The sequence below is a fragment of the Plecotus auritus genome, assembly GCF_963455305.1.
Source record: "Plecotus auritus genome assembly, chromosome: 8".
Lineage (NCBI taxonomy): Eukaryota > Metazoa > Chordata > Mammalia > Chiroptera > Vespertilionidae > Plecotus > Plecotus auritus.
This window is the reverse complement of record NC_137782.1, coordinates 25862788-25889549: the sequence shown is the minus strand read 5'-3', so window position 1 is coordinate 25889549 and position 26762 is coordinate 25862788. Positions and strand designations below refer to the sequence as shown.

General features: G+C 41.8%; 1 protein-coding gene across 2 annotated transcripts in view; it reads right to left on the bottom strand.

Annotated features, from left to right (window-relative positions):
- The window catches only part of PKIG (cAMP-dependent protein kinase inhibitor gamma), an 83970-nt gene extending 57208 nt beyond the window's left edge, over positions 1-26762 (bottom strand). Inside the window, exon 1 of one of the 2 annotated variants that reach the window (XM_080685771.1) lies at positions 26670-26762. The gene's annotated coding sequence lies outside the window, so the exon portion shown is untranslated. The remainder of the gene's footprint in view (positions 1-26669) is intronic. The other variant, XM_080685767.1, reaches the window with a different exon arrangement.

The window sequence follows — 26762 nt, the reverse complement described above, 5'->3', positions numbered from 1 at the left end:
TGAATACTTGTTAAATTTCTGTCCACATGGAGAATGTACTTTATTCAACTCTGTAGCCCAGAACCTAGCACAATGCCTAGCAAACAGGAGGCACCTAAAAATAAGACGAATATACAGAATAGAAAAAAACACAAACCCATGGAAACTATTGCTTAGTTAAAATGATGAGATAAGTAGTTTTACAATGATGTTTTAATATATTGTTTTCAGTTTCTAGGTCAAAGTTAATATCATTCACCCAAGACCAATTAGCATAGTAGGGACCACAAGCTCTAATGAAGAAAAATGCTGATTCTGTTTCCATTGATAAGATTGAACAGAGTTTCAAAGCTTTTAAGGTTTCTATGTTTATGTCCAGAACAATGATAGGAATGTGAAATCATGATCAGGAAGGTGTTTCCTCCTGTGCTCACAACCTAGCTTATAATACAACTAGGGGCCCAGTGCCGAATCCGTGCACCTTGAAAGGAACTGTGGGCCACGAGGCTGCAGTGGGCACAGGGGTAGGTCTCGGCCCATCCTCCACACCCCTGCCTGGCCTGTCCTGCCGGCAGCCCCACTCCCGCAGCCGCTGCTCCCACACGCTGACAGCTCTGGCCCTGCTCGTATTCGCTGATGGTGCAGAGCGACTGGGGCCAGCGCCAGCAGCAGGTGCGAGCGGGGCTGACACCATCAGTGGGTGCAAGCGGTGACTGCTGCCCAGATCGCCCTTCAGGAGCAGCGGGAGGTGGAGAAGCCCTCAGAGGCGATCGGGGCCAGCAGCCACCGCTCACACCCGCTGACAGCGCCAAGCGATCCGGGCTGGGGCCGGGCACTGGCAGCTGGTGCAAACGGTGGCTCCGGCGCCAGCAGTGGGTGCGAGTGGGGCTGGCACCGGCAGCAGGTGCGAGTGCCAGGTGGGACTGCGGTGCATGGGAGCAAAGAATTTTCAGTAACCACCAGAGGCTCACCCTGATGACAGCGACCGGCGCCTCACCTTGGTCTGGTGCCCCTGCTCACCTACTCCACCATCCCACTGCGGCCGATGCCCGCCATGGTCCGCGTGCACCTCCTGGTGGTCAGCGCACGTCATACGACTGGTTATTCGATTGTTCTGCCATTCGGTCTATTTGCATATTAGAGTTTTATAGATAGAGAGATAGATAAATAGATGGAGAGTCACAGAAAGTTAAAAAAAAAAAAAAAAAAAAAAGATCACCGGCCCTGTTTGGCTCAGTGGATTGAGTTTCCACCTTTGAACTGAAGGGTCCAAGGTTCAATTCCAGTCAAGGGCAGGCTCAATCTCGAGCTCCAGGCCAGGGCATGTGTGGGAGGCAACCAATCGATGTGTCTCTCTCACATCGATGTTCCTCTCTCTCTGTCTCTCCCCATTCCTTCCACTCTCTCTAAAAATGTCAATGGAAAAAAATATCATTGGGTGAGGATTAATCAAAAACCAAAAATAAATAAGATCACTGGATGAGGTGGCCTTGGGATCAGGCAAACAACCAAAAAGGTGAGCCTTTTGAAACTGATGATCATAAAATTCATTATAACTCATGCTACATCACAATTTAGATAGAGCTTATAAATGAAATGAAGGTGTGCCCTTTCATGACATCAGAAACTAGCAACTTCAAAATGGCACAAAAATGAGGTCAAAATCCCAACACATCACGAGGCCTACGTTACTGCAGTAACAGTAGGTTTGGGGAAATGAAAGGAAATATTAAAAAAGGACTCAGTTTAAAACTGACATTTTTCCCACCTGCTGTGTGTGGGGAAGAGGGAGCTTTGACTTCAGGTGCTTATTCCAGTTCCTTTGAGTATAAGAGATTCTATCCCCTAAAAGATGATCAAGACTCTACCAGATTTTTCTTTCCTGCAGTCAAAATTAATCTCTCCATCTACTAGTAGCTGAGAAGGTGAGGTTACTGAGTCAAACCTCACACTGAAAATAACTCCTGGTGGATCTATAAATTTAAATGCAAAAATATCAAGTCATATAAGTACTAGAAAAATTCAGAATACAACATTTTATAACTTTACAATGGGGGAGGCCTTTACAAATATAAAATACAGAAGTCATTAAAGAAAATACTGATAAATTTGACCATGTGTAAATAAAATTATTTTGCTAAAATAATTATTAGCAAAGTAAAAATCAAATTTGGGAATGTGTTGAATAACCTATTCCTTAATCTATAAAGAGCTTCTAAAAATTGATAAAACGAAGTCCAATAACCCAAGCGGACAGTAAGGTCAGAATATGAGCAGGGAATTTATAGAAAAGAAAATATATACAATTCTGAATATATGGAAAGTAGTCAACCTTAGTTGATATTCTATTTTTCCTCTACCACTGGATAATGTCAAAAAGTCTGATAATACACCATTTGGTGTTAGAAAACAGGAATTTTCATATATTTGTGATGTAGTCATACATTGGTATAATATCATTTGGCAATCAAATAAATTCACACATCCTTTGCCTTGGCAAATTCACTTTTAGGATTTTATCATAAAAGCATACATTCACAAGGTGAAATGTGTATTCACTGAGTGCATTACAGTAAAAGATTAGAAATAATATAAATATCTATCAACAAGAGATAGGTTAAATAAGCCAAGGTCCTTCCAAACAACAGAAGTGTATGTAGGATAATAATTTAGACAGACAATGATAATTATTTAGTGATACAAAAATAGCCAAAATACTTATTTTTAAAAGCCTGATGTGCAACAATATGAACAGTATACTACTACATTTGTAACAAGAAAAACTGTGCATATTTACTTTCATACATATAGAGTATCTCTAGAACAGGGGTGGGCAAACTTTTTGACTCGAGGGCCACAATGGGTTCTTAAACTGGACCGGAGGGCCGGAACAAAAGCATGGATGGAGTGTTTGTGTGAACTAATATAAATTCAAAGTAAACATCATTACATAAAAGGGTATGGTCTTTTTTTTTTTATTTCAATAGTTTTATTCATTTCAAACATTTTAACAAGAAGAATGTAAACACTAATTATTATAATTTTGAAACTTCAAAAAATGGAGGAATCATAGCACAATAACATACCTTATATTGAAGATGGCAAAGGCAAAATAAAATTGCCTAACAAAGGAAAGGTACAAAAGCCTTTCAAATTAAACTTAAATATAATAAAATAATTTAAAACTAAAACAAATAGAAAAGAACAAAATGCGTAAACAGTAAATTAAACATTTTCTTTAGTGCAACTTCCAAATTATGCCCGGGACGTAGATGTAGATGGCAATGTAGACTGGGTTGAAAGGTTTTTGGTCTTTAAAACATCAACTTCAGTGGGAACAGTGTTGTTGGTCTCCTTTTTAGCTAATGCTCTGATACTGTGCTCTCCAGGGGTGTGTCTCCCTACATCACCATGATAACGTGTCTATGCATTCCCAGGGTGATGTCGGGAGACGTGTCCGAGGGCATTACAAGGAGCCTCTGGAAGATTGAGAGGTTGTTCCTTCTGAGTGGGATATAAATCCGCCCACTCAGAAGAAGGAGCTGCGGCCGTGTTTCCTGACGTTGCCATGTTAACACTGCTGCTGGTGAAGGAGCGGAGGGGAGAGCAAGAGAACCCTCCGCTCTTTCGGCTTCGCGGGCTAGATAGAACAGCCCAACAGGCCGGATCTGGCTCGCGGGCCGTAGTTTGCCCACGGCTGCTCTAGAAGGATGCATGAGAAATTGGAAACAATGGTAGGTCTCTCCAGAGTAGCTGAAGGGTAAGGATGAAAGGAAGATTTTTCTTTTTTTTTTTTTTAATATATTTTATTGATTTTTTACAGAGAGGAAGGGAGAGGGATAGAAAGTCAGGAACATCGATGAGAGAGAAACATCAATCAGCTGCCTCCTGCACACCTCCCACCAGTGATGTGCCCGAAACCAAGGCACATGCCCCTGACCGGAACCGAACCCGGGACCCTTCAGTTCGCAGGCCGATGCTCTATCCACTGAGCCAAACCAGTCAGGGCAGATTTTTCTTTTTCTTTCTTTTTTTTTTATGGATATAGGATCCAATCACAAACTATCTTGAACTTGACTGTTTATTTCTTAACTCTCTTCTAATCTAGAATAGCACCCCCATGTTTTGTAAAGAACCGGTATCTTTACAGTAGTGAGTTTCCTAATATTTGCAATATGATCTATCTCTCCCTTTACTTAGGTGTTCTTTAATATCTATACTAATAAAAGGGTAATATACTAATTAAACTGGGGGACCTTCTGGACGTTCCGGACAAAGCCATGGTGGCAGGGCCGAGGCAGAGGCAGTTAGGGACGATCAGGCTGGCGGGGCGGGGGGGGGGGGGCAGTTGGGGGCCAGCTGGCCAGAAGGGGATGGCAGTTGGGGGTGAGCAGGCTGGCAGGGGGGGCAGGTGGGGGCAATCAGACCGGCAGGGGGGGGCAGTTGGGGGTGAGCAAGCCGGCGGGGGGGGGGGGGGTGCAGTTGGGGGCAAACAAGCTGAAAGGCAGGGGCAGTTGTGGGCGAGCAGGCCAGCAGGGGGAGTAGTTGGGGGTGATCAGGCCGGCAGGGTGGCAGTTGGGGGCAATTAGGCTGGCAGGGTGGGACAGTTGTGGGCGAGCAGGCTGACGAGGGGGGGGGGGGCAGTTAGGGGTGATCAGGCCAGGAGAGGGGGTAGTTGGAGGCAATCAGGCCGGCAGGCAGAGTGGTTAGAGGCAATCAGGCAGGCAGGCAGGTGAGCAGTTAGGAGCCAGTGGTCCTAGATTGTGAGAGGGATGTCCGACTGCCGGTTTTATCAGACTTTTTATCAGACTTTTTTTTTTTTTTTAATATATTTTATTGATATTTCACAGAGAGGAAGGGAGAGGGATAGAGAGCTAGAAACATCGATGAGAGAGAAACATCGATCAGCTGCCTCCTGCACACCCCCTACTGGGGATGTGCCCGCAACCAAGGTACATGCCCTTGACCGGAATCGAACCTAGGACCCTTGAGTCCCCAGGCCGACGCTCTATCCACGGAGCCAAACCGGTTTCGGCTTTATCAGACTTTTTGACATTATCTAGTGGTAGAGGAAAAATAGAGTATCAACTAAGGTTGACTACTTTCCATATATTCAGAATTGTATATATTTTCTTTTCTGTAAATTCCCTGCTCATATTCTGACCTTATTGTCTGCTTGGGTTATTGGACTTTGTTTTATCAATTTCTAGAAGCTCTTTATAGATTAAGGAATAGGTTATTCATCATATGAAAAACATTTTTTTCCCAAACTTGTTTTTTACTTTGCTAATTATTATTTTTGCCATGCAAAATAATTTTATTTACACATGGTCAAATTTATCAGTATTTTCTGATAAACCGGCAGTTGGACATCCCCAAAGGGGTCCCAGATTAGAGAGGGTGCAGGCTGGGCTGAGGGACACCCACTTCCTCTGTGCACGAATTTTGTGCACCGGGCCACTGGTCTTTCAATAAAGTCTTATGATTTTCTCTATAGGGACCTTCTATTTTTGATTCTGTTGTAGAGTGTTTTTTTTTTAATTTAATTTTCTATTTGCAGCTGGTATATAAAAATATAATTGATTTGTATATTGATTTAATATCCAGCAAACTTATAAAAACTTTAATAGATTTAATAATTTATATGTAGAATTATTTTGTAATTTTTTAAAAATTTTATTTATGGATCTGAGAGAGAGGAAGGGAGGGAGAGAAAGAAACATGGATTTGTTGTTCCACTTATTTATGAATTTGCTGATTGACTCTTGTAAGTGTCTTGACCGGGGATCAAACCCACAATTCAGCATATCAGGACAATGCTCTAACCAACTGAGCTACCCGGCCAGGGCTATTCCTTAGTTTCTTAAAAGGAAAAAAAAGGAAGTGGAAAATAGACCTGGATTTCTCAATACATTTTTATGTTTGCTTATTTGTTTTGAATAAAAACAAAAACATTTCCCAATTATAGACACTAAGAATAATTATATTCATAATATCTTTTCTTACTTTAATAATATCTATAATAAAAATAGCACAGTAAAAGGTTAAATAATTTCTGGCACCATGTCAAAAATCCAGATGTTGAAACAAAACACTTAAACTATATAAGCTTCACTGGATTCCTAAAGCCCAAACCTGAAACAATGTTTGTTTGTGATTTTCATCTTTATTGATTTCAGAGAGGAAGGAAGAGAGATAGAAACATCAATGATGAAAATCATTCATTGTCTGCCTCCTGCATACCCCCCACTGGGGATCCAGCCTGAAACCCAGCCTTGTGCCTGACTGGGAATCGAACTGTGACCTCCTGGTGCAGAGGTCAACATTCAACCACCAAGCAACACCGCCCAGGCTGAAACAGTTTTTAATACCCTACTCTTAGAAAAAGCAAATGTCACGTTCTGTAGGTAACAAAAATAATCAGTAAGGTGATTATTTTCCTGTGTTTGTCAATGAAGTCAGGAGAAACACTGCCTCTGTAGCCAGGCATGCTTTTAGAAGGCTGTCTTCAAAATGCAGATGGCCTGGGAGACTTTCCAGGAAGACCTCAAAAAACCAGTCTTTGGTACTCTGTCTACTGTAGACACTTTGAATTCTACAAAGCATTTAGGGGTTTGCCCTCTGCTAAAACATCTTATGATTAGGATTACCCGACTCAGCTGCTAAAAGTACACAAATAACAGGTGGTATACATTATATAAGTAGTTCCAAAACAAAGACTCAGATCACTGACTCTACAGAGGGTCATCAGAGATGGGCCAGACCCTCTCCAGGGCCTGTTTCTTCTTTGTGAAGCCCCAAGACTAAGTAAGCATTTCCTTTAAGACAATTAAGACCCTAAATACTCCTATTGCTCCCTGAAGTGACCTAAATAAATGACGAGGGGGGTGGGGGGAGAGGAAGGAATGACCGAGCTTTCCTTATAATAACTACCACTGAATGAGCACCTACTATGTGCCAAAAACTGCCTGGTACTTCATATAATTCACCTTTAAACTTACAACAATCCCATAAAATGGGTATTATTTTCAACATTTTATAGATGAGGAATCCGGGGCTCACAGAGGTTGAGTTACCCAAGGCTGCATAGTGGTAGCACCATGATTTGAACTTAGATCTGACGTGAAGTGCTTGTCTCCCTGTATCCCAAACTCGATTCAAAAATACACATGAATCACCACATGCAAGGCAATGTACAAGGTACCACAGGGGAGACAAGGCAATGAGGCTACTCAATTATCAAGAAGGAAAATAGGATTACTAGGAGAGATTCATTTCTCAACATCCATAATCTGGAACAAGGCCTGTTACAGGAGTTTCCTGGGACATTATTTCCTGAAATATATGTGGAAGATAAAGACAACACCCATCAAAAGTAACACAAGGCAGTCTGTGGTTAGCCAGGAGAGAGAACTTGCTAGGGGAGTTTAATTATATCATGATCAGGGCTCTGAGGAAGATCCATGAACAACAAAGCATTTGAGATAAGCTTGACAAATCGATTTTGACAGGCAACAGTGAAAACAAAAGATCAGTGGAGTACAGAGAGCAATACAGGGGGATAAATCCTTTAGCTTCTCCAGCAAAACATGGAAAAATGAAGCTGGAAAAGGAAACTGTGTCGGCCCTAACCATACATTTTCTTTGAATTTAACCTACAGCTCCTTCATTAGTTAGGTCTAGGGGACTAGTTAGGTCAAGGACTCTAGTCTGTTGAAGGGGGAGGCATTTTTGGTTGTCACAATATTTGATTACCTCCTTGGTTTTTAGTAGATGGGGACCAAGAGGTTAAACATCCAGCAAATTGTGAGGAAGTCTTTCAGAAATAAAAATTGTAGATGGCAGTCTCTCAGAAACAAAAATTGCCCTTACCCTACCTGACTTTCAAATAATACCAAGATATTCATGTAAGTGAAAAACCTGTTTTAATTATCTGAGCCTAGAACTTAACTCCTTTTACATGTTACAAAGTACTTTTGCATGATTTTAGAGGCAATATACATTGCATGGAAAATGAAAGATATAAATACCATGTAAAAGGAAGACGATGCTCTAGTCTGTATTTAGGGGTAAATTATGTCTGTAACATATGTTCAAATAGTCCCACAAAACTGAGAAGCACATATACATATGTAGATAAAGCATATTCAGCAAAATGTTAACTGTTTGATATGTAGATGCTCATTGTACTTTTTAATTTTTTTCTGTATGTTTGAAATTTTTCATAATAAAAAGCTGGGGGAAAATTACCTCTCATTAAATGAGAGGTAATTAATAGAGGCTAATAGCACAGACTCTAGAGCTCTGTGACCTTACGCAGGTTACTTTCCCTCCCTGTGCCTCCGTCTCCCCATCTGTAACATGAAGATAATAGTTACCTACCTCATAGAGCTGTTATAAGGATAAAATAAAATGATAAATGGAAGCTGCGTAGAACAGAGCTTGGCACAGATAAGCACTATTGAAGACATAGCTTTCATCATCATACCTCAGTAAACAGTACCCATCCACATACCTTCCCATCTCTCGAGTTATCTGTGCAAGTAGACAAATTGGAAGTTTTTTCCACACTACTGTATTTCCTTCTAATCAGATCCTTTCCCTCTCTCCCCCATCTTGAATCTGCTCTGGCCTGATAGCTCTTACTTAGCCTCTAACACTTAGTGCATTCTTTTTTTCACAGACATCTCCTAATTTTATTCCCTCCCCATCCCACCTGAATACCTTTACTCCTCCCTCCCTCCTAATTTTTACTTATCCTGAGGGCCAAGTATCGCTCCTTTGTGAGTCTTGCCAGACTCAGCCATCCCTTGGCTGTCCTCCTCTGGAATCCTCCCAGAAACTTAGCATAAGCTGCCTTAAAGTGTCAATTACCTTTCCATATGTAGATTTCTCTCTAAACAGACTTTAAACTCCTTGAGGACAAAAGCCTTTGTGATATATTTTCTTAGGCTTCTCACAGCCCCTCAAGAGACTCATTATGAAATCTTCCTTTGATTTAGGCTGTTGCATTTGCTGTCTGAAACTTGCCCTTGTTTTCAATGATGCCTCAGAAAAAACTTGACCCAAAGGTTTAGCCCCAAACAGAACACTTTACTTGACAGTATCTTCTGTGCTAACATAAAGCCAGGGTGGTCCCAAAGAATTCCAAGGTACCTGTGCTGAACATTCAGAGGCCAGGACACACTAAAGTACTGATCTGTATGTCCCCTGGTGAGGAGGCTAAAAGGCTAATTCCAATGTAACCCTGATATTTGGGGGCCCCTAGCAATCTGAATCCATGCCAGCAAGCTCAGTGTACATTCTTGATAACCTATAATTAAGTCACTACCTCTTTCCCAGAAACTGGTCTTGCAGAACCTGTTACAGAGGCCATAAAACTGTGAACAGTGCACTGCCCCGGAGGAAGGGTTATTAATGCTGGCGCCAGGCCAGACCATCAGATATGGCCTGGAGACCCCCAACACCTGGGGGCCTTCTTGCAAGGCCCGCAAAAAGGACCGGAAGCATAATCCATATTTGCAGGACAAAGACCCCAAGAAGATATAAAAGAGAAACCCCCTACATGTTACTTTACTCAGATTTGGAAAGTTAGTCCCTGAGTCCGCCGGTGTAAATAAACAGTGTCACTCCTTTTCTCTAAAAGCGTTGGTTTTTCTCTCGTCTTCTGCAACACTGGTACCTCCTCCTGAACATCCCCAAAGCCAGACATGAGCTGTATCTTCCCCTCCCAGCAAACCCATCATTCTGCCTGAATTCCTATTGGAAGGACCAATGTAATTAATGGGTAATATGCTGAAGGTGACAGGACCAGGGTCCTTTTCCTGAGGTGGTTGCCGAGAGAAATGTATACACATGGGAGCAAAGCAAGAAAAAGGAAAGCCTCGTTCCAGATTAGGAATGTGACCCCAGTACCAAGGTAGAATTCCAGTGAGTTAAGCTGGACCATGTTGTTCATAGTGTTCCCTTGCTTATTAGAACCTCCTAATATCTCCCACTGAACCTAGAATGAGATCCATATTCCTCATCACATTCTACAAAGACTGAGGTGATCCAGACCTGGCTGTTTCTCTAGTTTGAAACTGTTTCTCTGTTTCTTTCTCTCTCTCTCTCTCTCTCTCTCTCCCTCTCTCTCTCTCTCTCCCCTCTCCTCTTTTCTCTCTCCCCCCCCCTCCCCCCTCATTGCCTATCATCTAGCATCTTGGTTCTATCTGTTCTTTGAGCAGGACAAATTCAACTCTATTTTAAAGCCTTTGTGCCTGTGTCTTCAAGTCATGGTTCTACTACTTACTAGCTGTGTGACCACAGATAAGTCTCTCAATCACTCTGAAACTCAGCTTCCTCATTCATGAAGTTCAATCACTTGGGAAATATTTATCAAGTGCCTGTTGCATGCATGTCCTGTTCTAGGCTCTGGAGATAAAGTAATGAATAGAATAGACAAGATTCCCACTCTCTTTAACTCACCTTCTACTGGACAAAGGGAAATTAAACAAGATAATATCAGACAGTATCAAATTCAATTAAGAAAATGAAACAGTAAGGGACAGGTGAGTGAAAGTGGGGAGAGCAGGCTACCTTACAGTGGTCAGGGAAGGCTGCCCTGAGGAGGTGACATTTGAGATAAGATCAATTATTAAGGGAAACTGGGAAAATGGTACATGGATCTCTTTGTATTATTTTCTACAACTGCATATGAATCTGCAATTATCTCAAAAAGCTCCCCCTCAAATCACCCTGGCTGCTTTGTGGACATTTATATACATACATACATGCACACATACAAAATAGGTATACATACATAAAACCTTTTAAAACTTTAATCTGTTTTACTTAACCCAGTATTTCTAAGACATTATCATTTCAACGGGGAATCAATATGAAATGATTAATGACCTATTCTTTATCTTTGCACTAAGTCTTTGAAATCTAATGTGGTACAACACATCTTAATTCAGACTAGCCACATTTCAGGTGCTCAAAAGTCACAGGTAGCTAATGGCTACCTACCATATTGGACAGCACAACTATAGAGTTCTATATAAGGCAGCCGTGGGCAAACTACGGCCCGCGGGCCGGATCCGGCTGTTCTATCCGGTTCTCTTGCTCTCCCCTCTGCTCCTTTACTTTGAATTTATATTAGTTCACACAAACACTCCATCCATGCTTTTGTTCCGGCCCTCCGGTCCAGTTTAAGAACCCATTGTGGCCCTCGAGTCAAAAAGTTTGCCCACCCCTGATATAAGGCCTTTGATCATGGGCATTTAACTCTGAGCTTTGTTTCTCTTAGTACTCATTCCCCTTACCTCAGTTTTACTGAGATGTATTTGACATATAACACTGTATTAGTTTTAGACATACAAGCATAAATCTTATAGTGGGACAAGAAAGGAATCAGGGAGACCTGTGAGGAGGCTGCTGCTATTGTCTGATGGCTCACAGGTTGAATCGTGGAGAAGGGGGTGTTTTGTTGCTATAGCAATGTAACCAAACTGAACTGTGTGTGAATAAGATAGTGAGAGCAAGGAAGAAGGTTTTCAGTTTAAGCAACTAGGTATTTAAATCACATCTACCTAACAGTGCTTCTGTGAGAATTAAATGAACGAAATATGTAGAACACCCAACACAATGCGAAGCACATACTGTATGTAAATACTCAATACATGCTGAAATTAAAGAAAAAAATTGATCCTAAAGTTCCAGCACATAAAAAAATAAGGTACAGATACTGGGTAAAATCCCCCAATTCCTTCAGAACTTAGAACTAGTTCCAAATTTCACTTTTCAATGATTAACAAGGAAGATCAAGGAGTACATTTAGACCTCTTTCTTTCTTTTCACTCAGACATAAATACATATTAAAGTTAAAAATTCCCATAATTATAAAAAGTCCAAAGTTTTTCCTGTCAACTCTCTCAATTTAGAAGTTTAAATTAGATTTAAATAGCAATTTAAATTAGAAGTAGTATATCTTCTTTTTTTTAAATCCTCACCTGAGGATTTCTAGAGAGAGAGTGGATGGGAGGAAAGAGGGGAAGAGAGAGAAACATTGATCTGAGAGGGACACCTTGATTGGTTGCCTCCCACAGGTGCTCCTACCAGGGCTGAGGAACCTGCAACCAAGGTAAGTACTGGGAGTCGAACCCAAGAACCCTTTGGTCCATGGGCCAATGCTCTAACCATTGAGCAACTGGCTAGGGCTAAAGTAGCATATCTTTTAATACAACACTGGCTAGATGACTACTAGATTTGTTTTGTGCTAGATCCTTTGGAAAGAAATATTAACAAAATATACTGAAATCCTGGGGAGGGGAAACTCAAGAAAAGAGACTATATAATAAAACATTTAAACAGGATAGTCTATGGGAAATCAAGTTGAGAGTTCATATGTCACTGGGGCCAAAGAATGGCATTAGGATATTGTTCTTTTTGAGATAAAACTGCACTTTGTATTTATTTGTTTTTGTTATTTGAGGATAGAGAATGGGTCTTTAATTTGTTTGACTGAAGAAGTTTATAAAAGTACCATATGTTATAAATCACAAGTGGAAAGGCCAAATTTTTACTACTGAAACAACAAGAATCAAACTTTTAAAAAGTCAATCCTGATGCAAAGTGGTCATTTGAAAAGAGAAAATCTTCCTGAGAATTTAAGTTTAGGACGCTGACTTTCTGACCTGGATTTATACAACTCTCATACCCAGGAGACATGACAGCTGATTGTCCTTCCAAACAAACACTGCAGACATTTATTATAACCATCAGGGATATTCCACTTCTCTTCCCACAGTATCTACTAATTCTTATCTCAGACAGACATGTATATGTGTGGTTTGGATGAATGCTCTACATAGTTAGAATTCTTTACAGTACTGAGGAGAAAAGAAAGTGTTTAAAACTTAGTCTTCATTAAAAAACATTTTTTTAGAGGAATTCTGGCTTTGGTAAAGCTATTTTAATTAGGAATTGAATAAAGTGTTGTAAGAAAAATATAGACAAATGAAGACAGTATTTATATTTCAAAGATGGTGAAACAGATTCTGCTGCAAAATTTTTCCAACACTAATCCCCAGCAAACAGTTCCTTAGAAAAACTATTTTTAATCCCCTTATCAACTTGGTTGATAAGTATTTCATTTCTTGTACATACATGGATCAGCTATATAAAGCAAAATTATTTCCATGCTTTAGAAACAAACATTTTGCAAAAGGAATGAAGCTTGCTGCACTACAATGTTTATTTGCTAGGCTGAAAAATAACTCTGGGGCCCACTAATATGAAGCCTCAGAAGGAGAGTCCATAAAAGGAATAAGTCTGACTTCCTCAAAACTCCAGAAGCACCATCCCTCAGTCCAGAACACCACTCTAGAAAACTGTGCTTAATGCTAATTACACCAGAACACATGTGCATGAATAATTTCATTGCCTAGTGTGGTATATAAGATGCTATTATCATTCCCATTTCTTCAGATGAAGAAACTGCAGCTCAGAAACATTGGTGTCCAACGTCACCAAGTTAGTAAGTGCCATGGCTACCAAACTCAGCTCCCTCAAGCTATGCAGTAGTGGTAGTAATGGCAATGATAGTAATGGTGGAAACAGTGATGGCACTTAAGTGGCACTTACTACGTGCTGAGCATTGTTCTTTGCCCCATTCATGTCAACTCATGTAACCTTCACGACAACCCCATGAGGTACATAGGCAGGTTCGTCTTTGGGCCACCAACCTTGCCACCATACATCTCTGCATCTTTCCCCACAAATTAAAATGAGTACCCCAAAGTCCTTATGTTTTCTCTACCCTCATCCCAAATCAAAATTGGCTCTAAAATGTTGATAATTATTCAAGTTGGAGATGGGTAATGGGGATTTCTTTATACTATTCTCTCTACTTTTATATTTAAAAATTATCTTTTAAAACTTTAACATTTTTTACTCTAATGTGGCATCTAATCTATTGAAGAGCCTAGAAGACTAGCCTCCACTAACAATGAACTCAAAGGAAGTGTTATGGCCCAGCAGGCATGGCTCAGTGATTGAGCGTCAACCTATGAACCAGGAGGTCTCAGTTCAATTCCTGGTCAGGGTACATGCCCGGGTTGCAGGCTCAATCCCCAGTGGAGGGCATGCAGGAGACAGCCGATAAATGATTCTCATCATTGGTATTTCTATCTCTCTCTCCCTCTCCCTTCCTATCTGAAATCAATAAGCATATATATATATATATATATATGTATATATGTATATATGTATATATATGTACATATATGTATATATATGTATATATATGTATTTACAAAATATTTAGGAACAAAAGGGAAGTGTTATGGAAGATAGCTATGTAATAAGAGAAGAAAGTCATATTATTCCACAAACATAAAATGAGTGCCCATTATGTTAGGATAAATAAAGGTCTAATGTAGGTTTCTGTCCTCAACTAGCTAGGGGTTTAGTAGCAGACCAAAACAAGTGCAAAAGTAATTATAGAGGAGGATTATTTATGAGAAATGCTATAAAAAGAAAAGTTCAAACAAAGTGCTATGTGAATTGGAAAAATAAATCACATCAGGACAAATTCCATTACACATGACTCTCTGGGACAATCCAAACTTTTTTGGTGTAATAAGCACTAAACATTACCTAAACTCAGTTGAGTGGCCCACAAGAAGAAATGGAGCTAAACCCAAAATCAAAATTAGGGCTGGAATGCCCACATGCCCTCTTATATGGTATTATAATTGTCTCCAGACAGAAATCCAGGCCTCTAGGTGAAAAGGGGCAGAATTCCTCAAAAGTCAGGATCAAAGCATACTTATTAGAGAAGATTTAGCTGGAAAGAAAATCACTATAACATCACTTATAACACAAAAAAACTGAAAAACCATGTATATGTCCAACCACAGGGTTTGGTGATATTATTCATGTCAATTGATGCACAGTAACCCATATATAACAATTTAAAGAGAAATAAAGTAAAAATCCTCTTCCTGATGTGATCAGGACTAATGATGGCAGAATTCATTAAAAACAAAACCAAAAACAACAGCTGGTTAGAGATGAATCATTCAAAATGTACATTCATTTATCAGACACTTGATAAGGAACCAACGCTTTTGGGAAAATAAGTTCTAGCAATTAAAGTTCCTACATGAACCACACCCATGATGCATGTCTATGATTTCCAGTTTTGACTGGAAAGCCACTTGTGAAATGAATTCTGAAGGCAAAATCCTACATTTTTATGAATGTTCATCGTCGGTCTTTTCAGAGATTTTGTCTACCTATAATTTGACAAGAACTTTTTTTAGTCATTTATCTTATTGGGTCTTTTAAATGCATTCAACTTATTTTTTCACAAAAACAATGTCTTTTGCCCCCTTTTAGTTCTCATATTTCATTAGTTTAATACTCATTTTGTAATTCAATAACAAGTAGAACAGGCGTGGAAACAAACCCACCTGATTTTATTCATCATCTTTATCTTTATCATCATCATCATTATCGTCATTATCAAGGCAAATACTTACAATGTGTTTAATATGTGCCAGACACTGTTCTAAGCACTCTACATATATTAAGTGCTCTAATCCTCAGAGACTAGGAACTACTCTAACCATCACTTTATAAATAAGGACACTGAGGCACAGTGGGGTTAAGTAACTTGCCTAAGGTCACACAACTAGTAAATGGCTGAGAATTCTAACACAGGTAATCTGGTTCCAAGCTGGTGACTTCAACCACTACACTAAAATTCCCTAAAACCAAAAAAGTGAGAGATTCAATGTGCTGGTGCTCTAGAGCAGTGCTTTTCAATATAAGTTTCCGCAATGATGTAAAATAAATGTTCTATATCTGAAACAGCTGTCCAATACAGTGGTCACATGTGGCTACTGAGACTGAGAAACTGAATTTTAATTTAAATTAACTAAAATTTAACAGCCACATTTGGCCAGTGGCTACTGTAATGGGCAGCACAGAAGAGTTGTTTATTAGCTGAGAACATTCAGAGCCATGGGAATTAAACATTAGTTGTATAATGAGAATGGAAAGGATCAACAGATGGAGATTAGTTAAGAAGCTTCTACTTGTATATTAACTGACATGGAAAGATACTGATATTATGGTTGAATGGAAAATATGAATTATAAAACAGTATATAAAGTATGATATCATTAGTATTTGATTTAAAAATTATGAGTAGAAAGACAGTAAACATACACTGAGTGGCCAGATTATTATGATCTCTGAACGCATAATAATCTGGCCACTCAGTGTATATCCTATATAATAAAAGGCTAATATGCAAATTGTCCCCTCAACCAGTTCAACCAGCAGGCAGGCCGGCCAACTGCCCATGTCCCCTCCCCCTGGCCATGCTAGCCAGACCCCACCCATGCACGAATTCATGCACCGGCGTTCAGAGATCATAATAATCTGGCCACTCAGTGTATATAGAGCTGGTTTCCTCCACATGGAGGGTATAATGAACATTGTTGGCTATTTTCCTAGTGGGCACTGCACATTACCAAGCCTATATCCATTTTACCTTTCTTCTATAGCAACAGAATTCTTATATTGTTGGGAAGAGCAATGTATCCAGCTAAGAAACTACATTCACCAGCTCCCCTCGAATGTGAGAATAGACAGTAAGCTCAACAAGTTGGTTAGGACTTCCAGTACTTTAAAGGGTGTGCTTTGCTCTCCCCTTTCATACTACTTCCTGCCTCAAGGAAAAACTATTTGGCTAGAGAGCCAGAAGCCCACTGTGGCCACAAGTTGACCATGAGAGTGCCAGTCATGTGATAAAGATGGTAAAGTAGAATGAGAGAAAAATCTAGACAGCTTGATGGCACTGTGGAACTGCCAGCCCATCAACAGACTGCCTACTCTAGACTTAATTATTTTTAAAGAAAAATAACCTGTATTATTTTAACACACTGTTATCAGCAGCCAACACTATTTCTAGCTGACCAATCTACTTAGCATGCATTGATTGCTCCTACTCACAGAAAAATATCCTTCTTAACAAAAACACAATTCTGTTCCTGAATGGCCTAAAGATAATTTCACCCCCGGCCCCGACCCCATGCATGAGCTCTTAATCTCATGCAATCCTCATTACATCCACTTTGCAAATGAGAAGATGGTGAAATTTAGAAGGATTAAGGAACTTATGCATGAAAGCAGAAAGTGCCTGGGTTAATATTTGAAGTCATGCCCAAAGGACTCCAGTGCCTCCTAACCATAACTTGTACTGCTTCCTTAGGATATATAAAAACACATCTATGATTTCCCTGAGGCTGTACTATTTTACTGTGTGTGTTTTTTTTTGTTTTGTTTTGTTTTTGCCATTTTTTTTCATTATTTTTGTTTTGCTTTTGCATTGTTTAAAAATATTCTGGAGGAGATTTAAAATGGCTGCAGAGTAAGTGGAAGCTACATGGACACTCTCCTAGGACCAAATTGGAAATATAACTAAAATACAGAAAAACCACCCTGAAAAATCAACTGAAGATGACCTGAAGAGAACCCTGATAACCACGGATGGAAAGTGGAGACCATATAGAGACTGGTAGGAAGTGCAGAGGTGTTAAAGGGCTGGACGGGCTCCCACAGACAGCAGCTGAAGGTCCGGAGGGATATCTCAGCTGTGGGGGTTCCCACTGAGAACTCTGGGGTCTAAATCCCAAGCTGGGTTCCCCTGCCCAGACAACCAGAACTGATAAAGGAGACCACAGAAATCTGGCTGTGAAAAGCAGCAGGGTTGCTATTTGCCAGCCAGAGACAACTAGAATAGCAGGCACCCTCTTAAAGGGCCAATGCATAAAATTTCGTGTGTAGCCACTCACCTTGGACTCCAGCAGTGGGAGGGCAAAGTGGACTGGAGCTGTGTGAAGAGAGTCCAAGATTGGGGGGCTCTGGGGTTGGAGCTCAGAGGTCAGACACCCTGGTTTCCTGTGCTGAGTCATTCCCTCACACTGGGGAGGACATCTTTTTCCACGGACCTTAGTTATCCAGGTGGTTTTTGCCTGGGGGTAAGGCAGTTGCCCCACCCTGTTGGAAGACCTCTCACCCCACCCTGTGGTCTACAGCCTGAGGCTAATTAAGACTGAGAATAACAACTGGACTGCAGGCAGAGGAGTATTTCTGGAGGCTTTGAGTCTTTACCTGATAACTTCTGTGCCTGGTGCCAGGAAAAGCAGAGCCAGGTGCAGGTCCAGGGCCTTTCCAAAGGGAGCCACAAGCTGTGGATTACTCATAGCTCCAAACACGGGACTCAGGGCCAGTCACAAACAGTGTCTGACATTGTCCTGCACTAGAGACTGGGAGTCATAGCAGATCTACCTAATACATAGACACAAACCCAAACAGGCAGCCAAACTGGGAAGACAAAAAAAAAACAAGCCCAAAATGAAAGAACAAGAGAATTCTCCAGAAGAAGAGGTAAACGAAATGAAGACAGAAATTTATCTGACATAGAGTTCAGAGTAATGATGGCAAAGATGCTCAACAGTGTGAGAAAAATTATAGTAACTATGAAGAATGATATAGCATTAATAAAGAACACAGTGGAAGGAATACACAGCAGATTAGTAGGTCCAAGGATTGTATCAGTGAATTAGAAGACAGGGTAGAAAAAATCACTCAATCAGAGAACCAAAAAGGAAAAACAATTAAAAAACAGGACAGCTTAAGGGATCTGTGGGACAACATGAAATGTAACAATATTCACATAATAGGTGTGCCAGAAGGAGAGGAAAGTGAGCAAGGGATAGAGAATGTGTTCGAAGAAATAATGGTCAATGGGGGGAAAACAGGGACTTATGTAATACTTTCAACAATAAAGACTTAAAAAAATCAAAACTGTGCATGTTTGGTGAAATGGTGGGGGCAGAATCTATAATAGTGGCAATTTCCAAAGGTTCAATGTAATGTATCAGTGGGATGTGAAGAGAGCAGGATATGAGAAAGTAAAGACAAAAGTGTAGGCAGCTGAAAGGAGTTTGTGAAGGGGAAGAGAGAGAAGGCTGGAGTGATTGGGGAAACAGCTGAAACCTTTTTAAACACGAGAGACCTAAGCAGATTTAAATGCTGATGGCAATGAGAAGTGAGAGAGAGGCCGAGGAAACATGGAAGATGAAGGGAAAAGTCAATTGCACAGATTTCCTGAGGTGAGAGTGGATGAGATCCACAGCACGGATCCTTTAAAGAGAGTCTAATGGCTTCCGCTTTTTTGGAGAAGTGGCAAGCAAGGTAAACGCTGAGAAGAGTGCCACCAGTATCATGCAACAAGACCAAAATAAAAGGTGTAAATGTGGAAAGTTATATTATCATTATTGGCAGATAGCAGACATTTATTGAACTAATATTGTGTTAAGTATTTTTCATGCACTACTCTCAATTAATGTGACCTTTACAACAATGCTGCTAGAGCACCTCCTTATATTCCCAGCTTATGGATGAAGAAACCAAGGAAAACTGCTTACACAAGGTCACATAGGATTTGAATCCAGGTCTGCCTGAGCCTGGAGCTTTTAGTCTTTTTTTTTTTTTTTTAATATATTCCACTGATTTTTTACAGAGAGGAAGGGAGATAGTTAGAAACATCGATGAGAGAGAAACATTGATCAGCTGCCTCCTGCACACCCACTACTGGGGATGTGCCCGCAACCAAGGTACATACTCTTGATCAGAATCAAACCTGGGACCCTTCAGTCCACAGGCCGACGCTCTATCCACTGAGCCAAATCGGTTCGGGCTGGAGCTTTTAGTCTTAATGACTATCTAGATGACAGTATTGTCTGTCTATGATATGATTATCTGCTGAGAAAATTCAACAGAATTAAGTTAAAATAATTACATATAGAATTAAGTAAACAAGCAGCTACAAGACAGACAAAAAGCAATTGTATTATGCAAGCAATAATAGTCCGAAAATGTAATTGTAGGAGAAATGACAGTGGCAATATGAGAAGTAAGTACCAGGGATAAACATTAAAATAAATATGCCCAGGCTAGCCAAAAAGGACAAGAATTGGCTGGAGGGAGGAGGCAGGGTGAAGGACAGGTGTCTGGGTGAAGAGGAGATACTTTTATTCCCTTGGGAAAATTAGGATATTGATACTCAAAAGGGTATATGTAAAAAACCAGATGTCTGTCATAAGACAGAATGAGAAAATATGCAAAGATGTTGTCTATGATGTTTTAATAATATTAAAAAAACTGCAAACAGACTGGTTAAATTATGGTGCAGTCATGTAATGGGTACTACTAGCCATTAAAAAAGAATGAAGTGGGAACTGTTACAGGATGCCAGGGCAGGAGGAATAGGGAAACTGAGACAGGAAAGTTAAAAGGAGGCAAAACAATGTGGGCAATGTGCAGGCAGCTTGTAACTAACAAGCCATTATCTTCCCCAGCCAAGGACACAGAGCAAATGGTTAATAAAACCTCCCTAAAGAGAGAATGCAGAAAGGGGAAAGGGGAAAAAGGGCCATTTTACTCTCTTAAGCAGAGAAGCCAGCCGTCTCAAGGCTTGGCAAGATAAAGTTGCCAGGTGCCTTTTATGAATTCTGGGAAGGCCACAACAGAGTAAAAAAAGGGACCTTGAGAATTAATCCGTACCAAAATAGTCAGCAGAGGAATTCTGAAGCCTACGGACAGGAGGATACATAACACTTCAAACCCCTACCCAACTTGCTCTTCAGATTAGCTGAGAGCTAGTCTGTGTTTCATAAGCCAGGTGTATAGGTTTGCTTGCTTTGCTCTTTTCAATAAAGATGCATGCTTTAATAAATTGGCTTTTCACAAAGCAGTCAAGGTCTCTAATATAAATTCATTTGTATGAGAAAACAAGGATCAAGGTTAGGGGCAGCCCTTTCCCATTGGCTCAGGGGGCTGTCCTGTCAGGTAACACCTCTCTGGTGTTGGTGAGAGGTGCCTATAACAGAACTATCTATAATAATAAAAACATAATATGCTAATTAGACCGGACAGCCAAATGACCTTCTGGACAAAGCACTAATTTTGTGCATCGGGCCTCTAGTCCTATATAATCTTACCTAATAAAAGAGAAACATGCAAATTAACCATCACTCCGCTACGCCCACAACCAGAGGATGCAAATTAACCCAACAAAGATGGAGGTTAATTTGCATATGCAGGTGCAGAGCGGTGTGAAACCTGCTATGAGGGGAAGGGGGGCGGCGGAGGGAGCTACTGGAGTGGTACTCCAGACAGAAGCGAGGACGTGCAGGCTCCCGGGTGGCCGGGGGTGGGGACTTGCCAGCTCCCGGGCAGCTGGGCAGCAGGGACGTGCCGGCTCCCAGGCGGCCAGGGAGCGGGGACTTGCTGGCTCCCAGTAGGAGCAGGGACGTGCCAGCTCCGGGCGGCCCGGGAGTGGGGACTTGCTGGCTCCTGGGTGGCCGGGGAGCAAGGACTTGCTTGGCTCCCGGCAGGAGCGGGGACATGCCTGCTCCCGGGCAGCCGGGTAGCTGGGATGTGCCAGCTCCCAGGTGCCCAGGGAATGGAGACTTGCCGGCTCCCAGGCGGCTGGGGAGCGGGGACTTGCCGGCTCCTGGGCGGCTGGGAGTGAAGCCAGGGGCCTATTCTTGCACGAATATTGTACAACGGGCCTCTAGTCCTATATAATAAAGAGGTAATATGCAAATTGACCCTCACGCCCTCACACAATATGGCCACCCCCATGTTGTCAAAGATGGCCACCACAAGATGGTCGGCAGGGGAGGGTTGTTACGGGCGACCAGGCCAGCAGGGGGGGGGGGCAGTTGGGGGTGACCGGGCCTGCAGGGGAGGGAGGGCAGTTGTGGGGAACCAGGTCTGTAGGGGAAAGCAGTTGGGGTGAGTAGGCCTGCAGGGGAGGGCAGTTAGGGGCGACCAGGCCTGTAGGGGAAGGCAGTTGGGGTGAGCAGGCCTGCAGGGGAGGGCAGTTAGGAGCGACCAGGCCAGTAGGGGAGGGCAGTTGGGGGGGACCAGGCCTGCAGGTGAGGGCAGTTGGGGGCAATCGGGCCAGCAGGGGAGCAGTTAGGCGTCAATCAGGCTGGCAGGGGAGTGGTTACGGGGTGATCAGGCTGGCAGGCAGGCAAGCGGTTGGGAGCCAGCAGTCCTGGATTGTGAGAGGGATCCCAGATTGGAGAGGGTGCAGGCTGAGCTGAGGGATACCCTCCCCAGTGCACAAATTTCGTGCACCGGGCCTCTAGTGTATACATAAGAGAAATATGTTTAACATCATATGGCTAGGTATGGAAAGCAGATTACAGTATGTTCCTATTTTTTACTTTTTAGATGTATACATACATACTTATAGGAAAACAAGTTTGGAAAGATAAGTTCTTCAAAAAAAATTTTATTGAAAAAAAAAGAAAAAATTGTTTTTATTTTTAATTGTGGTAAAAATACCCATAACATAAAATTTATCATCTTAAATCATTTTTAAGTATACAGTTGAATAGTGTTAAAGATATATTGTTTTGCAACTGTATTCATATTGTTGTATAATCTATCTCCTGAACTTTTTCATCTTGCGAAACTGAAACTTTATACCCATTAAACAACAACTTCCTATTACTGCTCTCCCCCCCCCCCCGCCCCCGCCCCACCCAGTCCCTGGCAACCACCATTCTGTTTTCTGTTTATATGAACTTGACTACTCTAGATACTTCATATAAGTGGAATCATATAATATTTGTCTTTCTGTGATTGGCTTATTTCATTTAGCATAATGTTTTCACAGTTCATCTATGTTGTAGCATGTATCAGAATTTCCTTCCTTTTTAAGAATGAGTAATATTTCGCTGTGGTCATCCCAATATACCAAGGTTGTGGGTTCGATCCCCCGTCAGGGCACATATAGGAATCAACCAATGAAAAATAAGTGGAACAAAATTGATGTTTCTTTTTCCCTAAAATCAATAAATAAAAATTTAAAAAAAGAATGAATAATATTCCAATGCATTTTGTATATACAGTGTATATATATATATACATATATACATGTTTTGTTTATTCATTCCATGCTTGGACATCTGGGTTGCTTCCTGATTTGGGCTTTTGTGATAATGCTGCCATGAACACGAATGTACTAGAAAGATAAATTCTTTATGTCTGTGTCACGAGATCATGGGGAGACTTATTCTTTTCCTTACTGCATTATTTTTCTTAGCATAAATTGCTTTCATAATCAGAAAAGGCAGTATGGATATATTTATCCTGTTTGGGGAGATGGAGGACTACAGGTTAAAAAGAAAAAAAAAAAGGCCTGATCTAGGGCAGTGGGAGCAGGAATGGGATGGAGGGGCAGATTTGAGAGACATTTCAGGAGAAGCAACAGGATTTGACAACAAAGAGGTAGGGGAGAGGAGTGGAGGAGGAATCCTTCCCTCCTATGGTGAGAAGGGGCCATCAGTTCTGGAGGGGGTGGAAGGTCGGAGAGCCACCTGAGCCTTTGTTCAGGAGCTTGGACTTTTTCCTGAAAGCAGAGGGAAGCCATTGAATGGAAGGGAAATGACTTAATCATAAATGTATTATAGAGAGTCACTCTGACTCTCCCTCCAACCCATTATACAAACTAAAGCCAAATTTTGCCAAATTTCCCTTTGTGTTCCTTAGGCTTGAACCTCTGTTAACTTCCTTTCATTTTGAGATGAAGCATTAGTCCTGAAAGATACATATCTATTCTTCTAAACGCACCTGGAATATTTTAAACAAAGTCCAATTTAGATTACATTGATTTCTATTTGTGTTCAGTTTTATCTCAACAACAGTCTCCTGTAAATTTACCTTCTATATTTAATAGGGGAAATATGAAAGTAAACAAGAAATATAAGCAACTCAGAGAACTTCTATTTATTGCAAATATCTTTGACACTTTCCTTTTGAGAGAAAAGGGCCAATACAAAGTAAACAGTGTCATATTAAGTAGTTATTACAAAACACAAATTCTTAAGAATCCAAATGGACTCAGCTTGTTACCATTTCTCCTCCCACAAACCTACAATCTGCCTGTTTCCAGAGTGCCTCAGAGAGAGAGAACTGTTTTGCTAACATTTGTAAGAGTTATACAGTTTTTAAGAGTTGGATTTCCAAATGATGTCAATCCATGATCTCATTTATTCCTCAAAACAGTTCTATGAAGTAGGGATTATCATTCCCATTTTCAGATGAAAAAATTGAAGATCAGAGGATTCCAGAGATTTCCCAGGTCCTACATTTAATAAACCTTGGAGTTTGAATCCAGGTTTTCTTGTTTTCTTTTTGTATAGTTTCTCATTATTGAAAACTAGAGGCCGGGTGCACAAATTTGTGCACAGGTGGGGTCCCTTCCGGCCGATCAGGGCCATCTCGCTCAGTCCCGATTGAGGTCGATCAGGGCAACTGGGGCCAGCCAGCTGAGGGGAGGGACCGCGGGAGGTTGGCCATGGGAGCACACTGACCACCAGGGGGCAGCTCCTGCATTAAGCGTCTGCCCCCTGGTGGTCAGTGCATGTCATAGCTACGGGTCATCCAGTTATCCAGCTGTAACAGTTGCTTAGGCTTTTATACATATAGATATTAAACATGTACAAGAATACAAAAGATATTATAATAAACTAGAGGCCTGGTGCACGAAATTTGTGCATGGGGGGGGTGTCCCCTCAGCCCAGCCTGCACCCTCTCTAATCTGGAACCCCCTGGGGGATGTCCAACTGCCAGTTTAGGCCCAATCCACGGGCCTATTACCTCTTTATTATATAGGATACCTTATCCCCGGGATAGGGCCTAAACCAGCAGTCGGACAGCCCTCTCACAATCCTGGACCACTGGCTCTTAATAACTCACCTGCCTATCTGCCCGGTCACCCCTAACTGCCCCCCCCCAGCCCCCCCACCGGCCTGATCGCCCCTCACTGCCTCTGCATGCTGGCCTGATTGCCTCTAACTGCCCCCCACTGCCAGCCTATGATCCCGATATTTCTTTACCCAAAGGACACTTTAACGTTTAACTTAATTTGAAATCCCAGCAGTATCCAGCAAAGTTGAGAATGAAAGTTTGGCTTTCATTACTCCACAATCCTAGGTTTCCTCCTACTTATCTGGCCATTTCTTCTTGGTGTTGTCTAAGTGAATGTTTCTTCCAACAGTGTGCAATGCAGCAGCCCTAAATGATCTGGGCCTTATATTTAATCTCTCTGATGGGTCTTTTCCAATACTGATTAAGTTCCAGTTGTACTAGACTACATTCATCTCTATGAATATACCTTTGAACATGTTTGGAATACATGCCATGAGGGCAGGGACCTAATTCCTTACTACCTACACAATGCCTGGCACATAGTAAATGCTCAATAAATATGTTTGAATCAAAGGAATGGCTGCAATGTGAGAGACTGGAGAAGTGAGGACACCAAAAGTGAACAACAAAAACCCCTGATCTTTCTGAAACCATATCTCAATCAAATACAAACATCACACACTCATGACACACACAACTGACTGCTCAAAATCCTTTGATAGCTCCCCAATGTCCCCAAAATAAAGTCCAAACTCCTCAAAACTTGCAAGGAGACACAAGAGAAGTCTTTCAGAAGGGGCACCTCTTATTTCTCAATCATTATTTAGCCAGACCATCTCCACTTCTCGGAATCTGACTCTGGTCAGCCTGTGAAACCCCTGCAAATTCCCAACAAGCCTGCACTCTCTCCCAAGGGCTTTGCACACACTACTTTCTCTGAGAACATTGTGCACTCATCAGCCTCATCTTCTGACCAATAAAAGGCATATTCGTGTCTCATTTTGGGAGTCATGCCCTTTTGGAATCTCTTTGACCACCCACTCCAACCTCATCTCTGGAAATCTGGGTTAACTGCCTTCTCTGTGTATTCATAGTCCCCTGTGTGTCCACAATCACAACGGGAATCACAACAAATGCCTATTTTTGCGCGGTACAACTTTGGCGTTCCCTGGAGGCAAGATGCCTCATTCACTTTTCTACCCGTGGCAATCAGCCCAGGCCCTGTCACACAAAAACATGCTCAGTGTTTTAGTGCAGGTACACCTCGGAGATACTGCGGATCGGGTTCGAGACCTCGGCAACAAAGCAAGTATTGCCACAGAGCCAGTCCTAATCCTTTTGCTGCTGGGGGCCTTGCTTTCAATTTGTAAAAAAGCGCAACACCTGTGGAGCGCAAGGAAGCCAAGCTCAGTTAAACGAGGTATGCCTGTAGTCGTAATAACAAAAGCTCCCAAGTATTGAGGACTTACCTGCAAGGGTTTTCAACACAAATTTACTTTGTAATCTTATGAGACAGGTGCTATCATTATCCCCATTTCGCAGATAGGAAAACTGATAGACAAAGAAGTCAATCCTCTTTGGCTCCAGAAGAGTCACACAGACAGACATTGTCTGCAGTTTTGAGTTATTCCCGGCCCTCACGTAAAAAGGGCTTTCTGTTTTTAAAGAAACTTTCGGATCAGGCCAACTAATGGCTCCAAAAATATAATGAACCACCCCAAAGCGCACGCCAAACCCGCGCCGGGCAGGGTTAAAGGACATGAGGGAACGCCGCTCCGGCGCGGCTGAAGGGGTAAAGGTCCGGTCCCAGCCTCCTTCCCGGGGGTCCCCCGCCGCCCAGCCCCTCGCCCACTGCAGAGGGTGGCGTGTTTGGCCGCGACTGCCATTCGGCCCCAGCTCACCTGCCGTCCCGCCGCCTCGCAGAGCCGGATCGTCAGCCCGCAACGCCTCCCCCGGGCTGCCCGGCGCCCGCAGCGCGCAGCGGAGCCCGTTGC